The sequence below is a fragment of the Perognathus longimembris genome, unplaced genomic scaffold, assembly GCF_023159225.1.
Source record: "Perognathus longimembris pacificus isolate PPM17 unplaced genomic scaffold, ASM2315922v1 HiC_scaffold_5671, whole genome shotgun sequence".
NCBI classification, from domain to species: Eukaryota; Metazoa; Chordata; class Mammalia; order Rodentia; family Heteromyidae; genus Perognathus; species Perognathus longimembris.
The window spans coordinates 149,523-161,672 of NW_025961124.1; positions in this window are offsets into that span (position 1 = coordinate 149,523).

The following is a 12,150-nucleotide window of genomic DNA, read 5'->3' on the forward strand; positions in this document are numbered from 1 at the left end:
CCCTAGCCGCATCAGGTTAGGCCATGCCCACCTTCTCCCATCCAATCACTGGTCCCTTAGACCTGGTTTCCTTCTGGCCCCACCTGCTTGCAGCTTTCCCCTGGGCTCCTGCTCTTGCTCCGCCTCTTTGTCACTGCCCTGCTGACCTCATCCCCTCCCCTCCCCTCCCCTGGCCTCCCCAATCCCCCTCCACTCCTTTCTCCTTTGCTGTCCAGGAAGTTCCCTGCAGACCTTGAAGAGGATGACATGGAGTGGAGGTCACAGTGCGGATCAGGAGACTTCCTGGGTGTCAGAGGAAGGCTGTGCTTTGGGCTTTGCACTTTAGGTTCTCAGAGTTTATATGGCTCCTCAGTGTGTGTGTAACATTTACCATGAGGTTCTCTCGGCGTGAAGTACTTAACTCTGTGATTAATCAGGTGGGAACTTAGTATCTTGAAGATACCTCTCCTGCATATGGAATTAAAGAATTACCACCCCCGGTGGGCCGAGGTAAGGGAGAAATATCCTAAAGTGATGGGGACGTCACTGATGGGTTTCCCTGCGAGGAAGTCCAGAAAGATCCTGCTGACTTGGAGTAGTGGTGGAGAGACGCTGAAGGCAGTGCCAATGGGGTGCTTGTGGTCCCTAGAGGAAATGACAGCAGCAGAGGGGAGCCTGAGGGTGGGAGTCACACGGGGAAGCTTCCCCCCCTCCACCAGGACCTGGCTGGGATGGCACCTCCAGGAGCACCTGCACGGGCTCCTGCTCTCTGCCTGAAAGGCCAGGGGTGTGGAATGACATGGAGAAGTCCGCCCTCACCAGGCCCCATGTGGCCCCCTCAGGGGAGCCCCTCCCATGGGGACACACACATTGCCCCCACAGGTGATGACACTTCCGTCTGTTCTCTGTTACCCATAGACCCAAAACACGCATTCAGGAAAAGCCTTACAAGTGCGGGAAGTGTGGCAAAGCCTCGGCTCCCCTCCTCCCTGGCACATCCCCTGTAGTTCCACACCAGGGAGAAGCTTCCGGGCTACAGAGTGTGAGCAGGCATTCTCCACATGTTCTGAACTCTTGGCTCACAAGCGAAGCTATAGGGGTATGATGTGTGGGAAGGCGTTCAGCCAGATGTCAAGCCAGGCCGCACACTGGGGAGAGGGCGTGCTGGTGTAGTGAGTGTGGCAAGCCTTAGTTGTGCTCTATTGTCACACCACACACCAGGTCATGCACAGTGGGGAGAGTTGGTTCACCTCTGACACATGTGGCAAGGTGGTTCCTGCTGTAATCCCAGCACGGGATGGGAAGTTCCAGGACAGCCTGAGCTATATAGCAAGACGGTGACTTTTTTGGAAACACTTTGTTAGAATAGCTGTCACCAAGAGCAGAAAACAGGAAATCTTGTCAGGTACACAGCATAGGCTCCAAAGCAAGTGTCACTGAGCAGACAAGAGAACAGACGTCTTTGCAGAAACCATCCAGGCAGAGCGTGCTTATTTCTGTACAGATTGACTGGGGATCTGTCTGCTCTCTCATTTTCCACGATGGACTTCTCCTAGTCTATCTGCAAAAGAATTCCAAGCCAACAACAGATTGCAAGGAGATGTATTCACAGGCTGCAAGGATGTCCAGATCAACAAGTGAGGTCACCAAATACGATATTTCTAGGTGTTGTGCCTTTATGGTTGAGCCATGCTAATGAATGCTGGCCTTGCAGGTTTTCTCCTATGGAGTCTGGGGAGGGCTGGCCCCTCTGCACATGAGGATTCTTTCTATGCAAACTCTGAGAAAGGTGAGTCTTCCTTCTGATATTAGAGGCTATGCACAGCAGTTTGTGGAAGGGAAGGAGAATGGCGTGGATCTGAAGCGTGATGATGCCCTGTAGTGAACACCCTCACCTTGACACCGCCCTTCATAAGCAGGAACTTCAGTGCACTGACTCACTATGGGCTATCGTGCACGGAAAGAACTGAGCACACCACCATGCTGCTGGGATAAGCAAGTACGAAGCTAACTGAAACAGGAGATGGGACAGAGGTGATACAGGAGCATGGCGGCCACTACACTGAATGACCTTGGCTGTCCTGTAGCAAACACTACTGACCAGTCTTCTAAGAAGACCAATACATCTTGCTGTTGAAAGGAAGAGAAGTTTCTAGCATGGAATATTTGATCAGATCTGGAATGAGGACTTTGGAGTAGTTCCATGTTTGAGCATTTTCCTAGCATGTGCCTAAAGCTTGGGACACACACACACACACACACACACACACACACACACACACACACACACACACACACACACCAGATTAGCATTTTCCTGAGAATGATTATATAAAACTGCTGGAATTAAAATTTTACTATTGCTCTATTCAGAATATGTCCATGTTTTAGTCAATAACATTATTTATAAACAAAATTATTGAGTGATTCATGATTTCTATCCCAATATGTTTTGCTTCATGACTGTCTAATTCTTCCTGACATGAACCGATGATACAGTTAAGCTCTATGAAGGCTGAGGATCTAGGATTGTAATTTGAACCTCACACAGCTTTGGGAAGCTCTATACTCTTTGTTTCCAATGCTGTTCTCCACACTGCTAGGGTACTATGTAGGTAAAATAGCAATCTACACGTGGTAAAATCAGTACCCAGCACATGTTTTTGTATTGTAATCTGTGCGATTGTATATCTAAAGTCACAGTTTCCCATGAAGCATTACTCAACATTTTGCATAAGAAAATCAATTTTAGATGTTTATAATAAACATCTAAATGTTTAGATGTTTATAATTTATATAATTAAAACAATGACAATCACTGTTGTTTTCTCTGGTGGCTCATGTCTGTCATCAGAGCTACTCAGGAGGTTGGGATCTGAGGACCGTGGTTTGAAGCCAACCCACCCAGGAAAGACTGCAATGGCCTGGATGTTATCCCTTAGCATTTTTGCTCAAGGCTGGCATTCTTCCTGTTGAGCTACACCTCCACAGCCTGCTTTTTGCTGGTTAATTGGATATAAAAGTCTCTCAGATTGAATGCTCAGGGACCATTGTCCTCAGATCTCAGCTTCCCGAGGTGTTATTACAGATGTGAAGCACCAGTAGTGTGCTCAATTGAAATTTCAAACATACTTTTGAAAATTCCCTCCTTGTTTTAGAATAGTGAATGACACAGAAACATTGTCTCATGATTAGGGGCTGGGAGATAAGTGAACAAATCTTTTCCCAACTGAGAAAGTACATAGGCCAAGGGAACAGACATCATGTTGAGTCTTACCATTGTTTCCTGGGAGGAGATTCATTCTTAAAAGACGTCTGAAAAAAGGGCTGGGAATATGGCCTAGTAGCAAGAGTGCTTGCCTCCTATACATGAAGCCCTGGGTTCCATTCCCCAGCACCACATATGTATAGGGGGGAAAAAAACAGCCAGAAGTGGCGCTGTGGCTCAAGTGGCAGAGTGCTAACCTTGAGCAAAAAGAAGCCAGGGACAGTGCTCAGGCCCTGAGCCCAAGCCCCAGAACTGTCAAATAAATAAATAAATAAATAAGACCTCTGAAAAATATCTAGTAATCATGTGAAGATATTCCTAATGGCCTTGGCCCTAAAGGAAATATAAATCAAAGTAGCACTGTGATTTCATTTCACCCCTGTACATCAAGAACAACAAAAGTTCATCATTGCAGAATATAAGGAAGTGACACTGGGTGGGAATGCCATTGAATGCAGCCACTATGGAAATCAGTATGGAGGCCCTTGACAAAACTCAAAATACAAATTCCATATGGAGCCCTCTTGGGCTATTCTCAAGGATCTGGAGGTCAGCATCATCACCTTCCTGGTGGAGATGGAGTCTCCAGAGCCAGCGCAGCACTGCTGGTCCTCACCTGGCTCCCAGAGCAGAGGCCCAGGGCTGGGGCACCTGCAATGTCTGTCTGGAGTGGTGGCGGGTTTGTTTGTCCATGAAGGTTCCCATTCTGATGGGGAGAATTTCTGCCTAGATCAGTCACATTTCTCTCAGCCCGGAACCCAAGGACTCGAGGTCTTCTATCTGGCCACCCCCAGCTTGCAGAGAGAGGTCAAACTAGGAGTAGACCCTGGTTCCTCTTTGTTCCCTAGAATTGTCTCTGAAAAGAAGTGAAAGTTGAGAGCTAGGCTCATAATTCATTTATTGACATTCAGCGTTCAAACATTAGATGCCTCAGATCTCAGCCTCTGGAGGAGCAAGGATTGCAGGTGTGAACTATTGTGCCTGGTTCTCAAAGGGCATTATTCTTAACCCTTGTCCAGGGTGAAACTACCACCAAACATTTTCCTCTTCATGATGTTGGAGGACCTAGTTCCACTCCAAACAGCACCTGCAATGCTTGTCCCATGTTCAGAGCTCATTGCTTGCCTAAGCACTTGGCACTCATGAGCAATTTCTGGTTAGACTCTGTTGGGAGAGAAGTCCCCAGGGGGTCGGGCGGGGGAAGAAAGGAAAGGATACTCTCCTAAACAGGGAGACGAATCTCAAACAGTTCACCTTGATGACCATAGAAGAAAAGCAGAAAGTCAATAGGAGACACTCATTAGACAAGAAGGCAGAAGCAGAAAATTCAGCATTTTACCATTTGTTTTGTTTTGTTTTGTTTTTTATTGTTGTTTCCAGTCCTGGGTCATGAACTCATAGCCTGGGAATTTTTCCTGAGTGTCTTTTCTGGCACTCTACCACTTCAGCCTCGGTGCCACATCCAATCTTTTCTAAGTAGTTTATCGGAGATTAGAGTTTCCTGGACCTTCCTGCCCAGGCTGGCTTAGAATCGTGATCCTCAGATCTCAGCCTCCTGAGTAGGTAGGACTACAGATGTGAACCACTGGAACCTGGCTCAAACTCTATTCTGAAGAGAAACAATACATCTGGTTTGGTATCCATGCGTTGTTTCCATATCTTGTGAATTAATCCTGCAATAAAGAGGTAAGTACATTCAGGCACCTTTGGCTCACACCTGTAATCCTAGCTCCTCAGGAGGCTGAGATCTGAGGGTCACAGTTTGAAGCCAGTTTGTGTAGTAATGCGTGTGAGACTCTTATCTCCAATAAACTACTGGGAAATAGCCATAAGTGGGGTTGTGGCTCAAGTAGAGGAGTGTTAGCCTTGAGCTGGACCCACACAAAAAAATTATGATGTAAATTCTGCAACTGTTGAGGCTCTCATTGGAATACCTGTTGGTGTGTATCCTGCTGTAAAATTGTTGCATGATATGGTGATTACCTTTCCTTTTTTTTTTCTGGTCACCCCAGGGGAAATGTTTCAGGTGAGATCTGAATTTCCCAAGATGCACTGTCATGGTGGGGACAGGTGACATGGTAATGACAGCTCCTGAGGGAGGTGAGATCACAAGGCCACACACCCACATGTAGAGGTCTGGCTCCCAAAGTCAGGAAGTGAGGACCAGGGCACCGATGCTCCGCCAGGCATCGGGATGGGTTTTTTCCCACCAGAGAGAATCAGTAAGCGACCAAGGCACATCAGGAGCCAGTAAGCGAAGGTGGGATGTGTGGAGATGCCAAGCAGCCAAGGAAACAGAGGGTGAAAGGTGTTTCACATTTGCAGAAGCCTTGCCAGTATTTGGGTGTCCCGGATGTAACTCATTCCTGCTGTCAGTCATAACAACTCAGGGCATACAGAGCCCAAAGGTGTGGGAGTTTGAGATTGTGAGACCTGGGGTCTCTCTAGCCTGCTGTGCAATGTCCTGGCCAGATGTGTTGGGCATGGCCACCCCTCTCCTTGGCCACAGGGACCAGGAGGGAGGGAAGAGATGTCTGCGGGGCTCGGCACTACCAATGGGCCTGGATTTCAGTGGAGGAAATGGAAGAATTTTAACTTGCTGTGCCTGAGGCGCTGGTTATGGCAATTGTCTCCTGATATCCAGGGACAGAATATCAACAAGTGCCTTTATAATAGTATTTTTAAAATAAGATTTTATTGTTATTATCAAGGCGTTGTACAGAGGGGATATCATTTCAGAAGTCAAGTAATGAGTACATTTGGTTTCAATAAAGCTTTTAAAACTTTTTTTTTTGTATGTGCCAGTATCAGGACTCAAACTCAAGGTCTTGTGCTCTTGCTCCACATTTTTGCTTATCAGCCACAGCTCCACTCTTAGCTTCTTCTGTGGTTCATTGGAAATAAGCCTTTCTAAGTCTTTTTTTTTTACATACAGCAATAATTTATTCTGAAATGTTCACTTAGTTTCTGTTGAGACACAATCCATGTCTCGTTAATAAAAGAGCAGCCACCTCACCTCAGATACCAGAATATATGACACTTAAAGCCTTTCTAAGTCTTTCTACCCAGGCTGGCTTTGAATCTAAGTCCTCAGATCTCAGCCTTCTGGGGAGTAGGAGTAAAGAGGTGAGCCACCAGGTCCAGTGATTCTATTAAACTCATAATATTAGTTTCGACAGCAGATAATCATCATTCTGTTTGTTGTGATTATGTCTGAGGGGTGGGGGATTTTAAATTTTCTGTGATCACATTTGAAACTCCCAAGTAATAAGTCACTGAAGTGATAGATACGCTTGTTCACTTGTTTGTTTGTCTCAACAATGTCCATGGAGTAAAGCATTATCTTAAGCCAATAAAAATATACATATCTGCCAATTAAAAATAAGCACATTAGCCACAAAGATGGAACACCAGTCCTCCTGGCTGCCACTTTACTGTGGACAATGCATAAAACTCCAAGATTGGACAGATTTAATTTCCTAAAGTGTTCTCCAATGAGCATTTGTCTCTCCCCTTACCACAATGCCAGAAGCTTCCCCTCATTTGTGCATTTGTGGATCTTGACAGAAGCAGAAACGTGTCAGGAAGGCTTTCTCCCCTCCTCTGCATTCTTAGGTACCGAGATTTCAGAGGAACAAAGTCAGGCAGTGCTGTCCATCGGGAAAGAACCTCCCAATCATAACACTCAACTTGAACGCAGTCAGGCACCTGTCGCCTTAGACTGTCATCTGAGCATGTGAAACGATAGATGGTGGAGGGAGACAGGAAGACAAAGCTGAATTAACTGAAATTACCTACATCTATAAATGGGAAGGCAAAACAAAAGTCACTGAAAGCTGATGGGGAAGAGAGGGACTCATCTCATCCACGTACTCATTTTACATTCTTGTGTGCACTTTCTGGAACCCCCCTTGGAACAGTGAGCACAACACTGGAAACATAGGTGACAGGAAGGTGAAACAGATCGTGTCTGGGGACATGGGAAGGGGAGAAGGTAAACTGAGAGGGGAGAGGAGGATGAATAGGGTCAAAATACATCATGTCTGTATGTGGAAATGGAATGGCGAGGCTTGCTGGGGTTTGGGGAGCAGGGAGGTGGGGAGGAGGGAGAGCAGCAGTGAGGGTGAGGCTGATCAAGGCACATCAAACGAGGGTTGGATGTCAGGATGAAACGACTTCATACAACTAACTGATGTTAACAGACAAAGAGCTGGTTGTTAGAGATGCGTTCCTGGTTGATAATGGTTATGAAATATTTACATTGCACTTTGAACTGTCTAAAAACCCAAATCACAATCTTGTAGATCTAGGATAGAAGATAATAAAGGATAAAATAAAAACCACACATTAACTGTGAGTGATCGGAAGCTCTCCCCCAGCTGGCTTTAAAAGCAGAAGACTTAAACTAAATCCACTGTTTTGAGTCAGCCCAGAGATGTGACCACAAGCAGTGAAGAGCTTGGAGAAATCAAATCCCACCAGGGCTGGAAATTTCCTCATCATTCCTCTGCTTGTAGGATATTGTGTGTCCCTCATGTTGTAGGTGATCATTGCACTCAAATACACATCTTACTGGTAGACTCCTCAGAATCAAAATATCCTCAAGCAACTGTTTCTTTTTCTTTTTCCTTCATCTCTCTCTCTCTCTCTCTCTCTCTCTCTCTCTCTCTCTCTCTCTTGCTCTTCTCATGGCCTTGAACTCAGGGCCTGGGTACTGTCCCTGAGCTCCTTTTGCTCAAGCCTAGCACTTCACCATTTGAGCACAGTTCCACATCTGGGTTCTTTTGGTAGTAAGATTTCCACAGACTTTCCTCCCTGGGCTGCCTTTGAACTGCAATCCTCGCATCTCAGCATACTGAGGAGGTAGGATTGTAAGTGTGAGACAGTAGCACCCATATTCAGGCAATGATCTCTAAGTGGAAGTCATGGTAACTAGAAATATTGGATTTTCGGTAATAATTTAAGTATTGTTCACTCTCCTTCTTGCCATGCAGGATCCTCTGACTGAAGAACAGAAAATGGCATGGTGCCAGTGGCTCAGCCTGTAATCCCTGCTACTCAGGCAGCTGAGCGCTGAGGATCACTATTCAAAGCCAGCCAGGGCAGGGAAGTCTGTGAGACTCTCATCTCCAATGAAACACCAAAAACCAGAAGTGAGGCTATGGCTCCATGGGTAGAGCACCAGGCTTGAGCACAAAAGTTTGGGACAGCATCCGGTTTGGAGTTCCAGCCCTGGAACTGGCACACAGACACACAAGAAGACCAATATCCATCTGTGGGCCTTGCAAGATGGCGGCTGGACACTGGGCTGTGGCAGTCATCTACCTGTGTCAGACCACGGCTGGAGTTGTGGGGAATTTCTGTCTTTTCTACCATCTTCTGCTCCTTTCTTTCTGTGGGTGCCAGTTAAGGCCCACAGATGTGATCATCCAGCACCTGCTTGTGGCCAACTTCCTGTTCCTCTTCTTCAGAAGGGTCCCGCAGACCATGGCAGCTTTGGGGTTTAGCCACTTGCTGAGGGATTTTGGATGCAAGCTGGTTTTCTACGTGCAGAGGGTGGGCAAGAGCACGTCCATCAGCACTGCGTGCCTCCTGAGCGTGTTCCAGGCCATCACCGTCACCCCCGGGCCTACCAGATGGGCCGAGCGAGCTCAGGGCCACAGCTCTGGAGCACGCCGGCCTGTTCGCAGGTCTTAATTGGATTTTCCACTTGCTGGTAAATATTGTTGTTCCTTTTCATGTGATTAGCAACAGGAGTCACAAAAATGTCACCAGTATCAAAAATTTTGACTACTGTTCCGTTCACTGTCCTCATGAAATGGACTACAGGCTTTCTGCGGTCTTCCTGGCTTTCCCTGATGCCGTGTGTCTGGGGCTCATGCCCTGGGCCAGCGGCTCCATGGTGCTCATCCTGCACAGGCACAAGCAGAAAGTGTGACTCATCCACTCACAGAATATGGTCTCCAGACGATCACCTGAGCTGAGAGCCATCAGAACCATCCTTCTTCTCATGTGCACCTTTCTCATCTTCTACTGTATCTCCATCCCCTTCCACCTCTAACTGGACCAGTTCAAGGACCACAGTCCGTTTCTACTGGATATCTATGCCTTCACAAATTTGTGTTTCCCAGCTGCCAGCCCTTTTGTTCTCAGAAGGGCAGATTCCAGGGTTACCCCCAGGATTTGCTTTGCGTGGACAAGGAATTGAGTTGCCCCTCATAGGCTCCAAGTGTGAGAGTCACATGACATCCATGATGCTAACTAGTGGCTTTCTAGTTTCTGTGTTTTTGTTTCTTTTTGTTGTTGTTGTTCAGGTTCTGGGGTTTGAATTCAGGGCTGGGCACTCTTCCTTAGCTTTTGTGCTCAAGGCTGTTGCTCTACCACTTGAACATGAGCCACCAGTGCCTGGCTTAGAAATTCTTTTTGGCACAGTCTTGCTATGTAGCTCAGGGTGGACTTCAATGGGAAATCCTCTTGCCTCTGCCCCTCTGGTGCTGAGTTATAAGATTGCACCAGAACAACTGGTTAGATAGGCACCATTTAATGCAATTTAAAACAAGTATATATTTTATACTACCTATACTGCTCCTGAATGGATTCCCTTCATAATAAAGAAACAAAACAAAACCCCACACAGACACAAATTGCTCTAAAACTAAAAACAACGAGCCTGGTACTGATGGCCCATGCCTATAATCCTAGCAGCTCAGAAAGCTGAGATTGGAAGATCATGCTTCAGAGCCTGGAGGGCCAGGAACGTCTGTGAGACTCTTATCTCCAATTAACCACAAAACTGGATGTGGCACTGTGTGGCTCAATGTGGTAGAGTTGTAGGTGTGAACAAAATAGCTCAGGGAATAGTGCTCAGTCCCCAAGTTCAAGCCCCACAACAGATATAAATAAAATTTTAAAGGATAAAAATAAAAACAGAAACATGATAAGTTCAGAAAGCTTGATTTATATCGAAAGAAATTCATTGCCTATTACCTCACAATAAGACATGCGATGGTTTAAACTGTCCAAGTCTGAAGGTTTCCCAAATGTTGAAAATTTATTGAAGGTGAAGGTTGGTCTCTTGCTTGCTTTTGCTTGGCAATCATCTTTAGATAAATAATTGTACACATGATAAACATAGCATCCATATTACATAGATACAACACATATTTTATGTACATATAATTACACACGTATATAAATTAAGTAGGCAATGTGGCTCTCCAGTGTCTCCTGTGATCTCAGCATTCACAGTGGCTGTACACACGGAGCACATTGGTGTCCCAGCCCTGCTGACCTCTATGTCCCATTCTCTGCAGACTTCCGGTCAGTTTCCTGGACTTACAAGGCTGGGCCCACCACTGCTCCCTGGGATGCCTGTCAGGCAGCATCACTGTCCTCCGAGGAGGAGACCATGAGGTCCTCATGTAGGATGCTGGCCAGGCCCCTGGAAGCCGGCCTCTCAGAGACCCTGGAGACGTGTGGACACACCTCTGCAGGAAGGCCCATGGAGGCTGTTTCGACGGCAGGGGTCTGCCGGCCCTGGCCCCATGGCACCAAGCCAGGCTGCTTTGACAGCAGGGGCTGGAGGATGGCTCCAACACCGGATAACCCGGTCATCGGCCCTGGGGCGAGGTGGGCGCTGAGCCGGCTTTTCTTCAAGGGTTTCTGGGGAGACTTGATGGGGCACTGGGAAGGTGTGTGGGCTGCCCAGGGGGAGGGCATGATCTGGGCACTGGCATGTTTGACTTGGTGTGGGCTGCTCTGTGCCTTCACATCTCTTTGTTTGAAGCACACCTGGCGGGAAAAGCTGAGACCCACGGCAGGTGTCCTCCAGTGCGGCCTGGCAGCTTGGCTGGAGACAGTGCCGGTCCCCCTCCTGAGGCTGAGAGACACAGACTTGCTGACCCCCTTTAACCCAGGGTAGGGGGCTGCCGGGACTTCCGTAGCAGGTCCTCTGGCTTGTCCATACCTGCTTGCTGCAGGGCCTCTGGTGGGGCAGGAAGACCTTGGATGGGGATGGGGATCTGTGTAAACACACTCGGAGCCAGGCCGCTCCTGGGTCAAATGACCTGGGGACATCGCGGGAGCATTCTGGGGGAGGAAAAATTTCCCATTACTTACTCAGCTGTCAGAATTATCTAGGTTTCTAAGTTACAGACAACAACTGATACCTAAATGGGAACTATCTGAATATAATGAGCAGATCAGGATAGAGGAAAAAGACAGAAAGGCTGTGAGAGTCCTAGCTACAATTAACCAGGAAAGGGCTAGAAATGGAGCTGTAGCTCAAGAGGTAGAGCAACAGCCTTAAGCCAAAAATGCAATGGAGAGCACAAAGTGCTGAGCGAAAGCCCCAGTACTGGCACAGAAAAAGAAATGCAAAGGAAAGAAAGGAAAAAGAAAAGAATGTAACAGAATAGGGGAGCAAAGAAATGAGAAGAAAAATAGGAAGGAAAGAGCAAAGGAGTGAAATGTATTGACTCACATGGAGAGAGGCCCAGGGTTCAGCTGGCTCCATGTAGCTCCTCCTAGCTTTGTCCAGGGATCTCTTGAGAGCCGTCTGTGACAAGGTGGGTGGCTGTTCTTCTCTCTGCCTGTGTGACACACCATGTGTGTTATGGACATGGCTGACCTGTCCAGACCCTGACCATTACGCCCAGCACCTCCTCTTATCTCGGAAGTGGCCCCAGCAGCAGGAGCCACCTCTGTTCCCAGCCAACCCCAGCAGTGCCCCTTTTCCTTTAGAAGTCACTACTCTGCCTCCCATGGGAAGCCTCCGTGCTGTCTCACAATCCCCCAATGGATTTTCAGCAGTGGAATTAAACCGGAGGGGAGGATTAGGGAGGGGACGGGATGGGAGAGGAGGAGTCATGGGGAGGAGGGCGGGTGTAGGAAGAGGATAACCC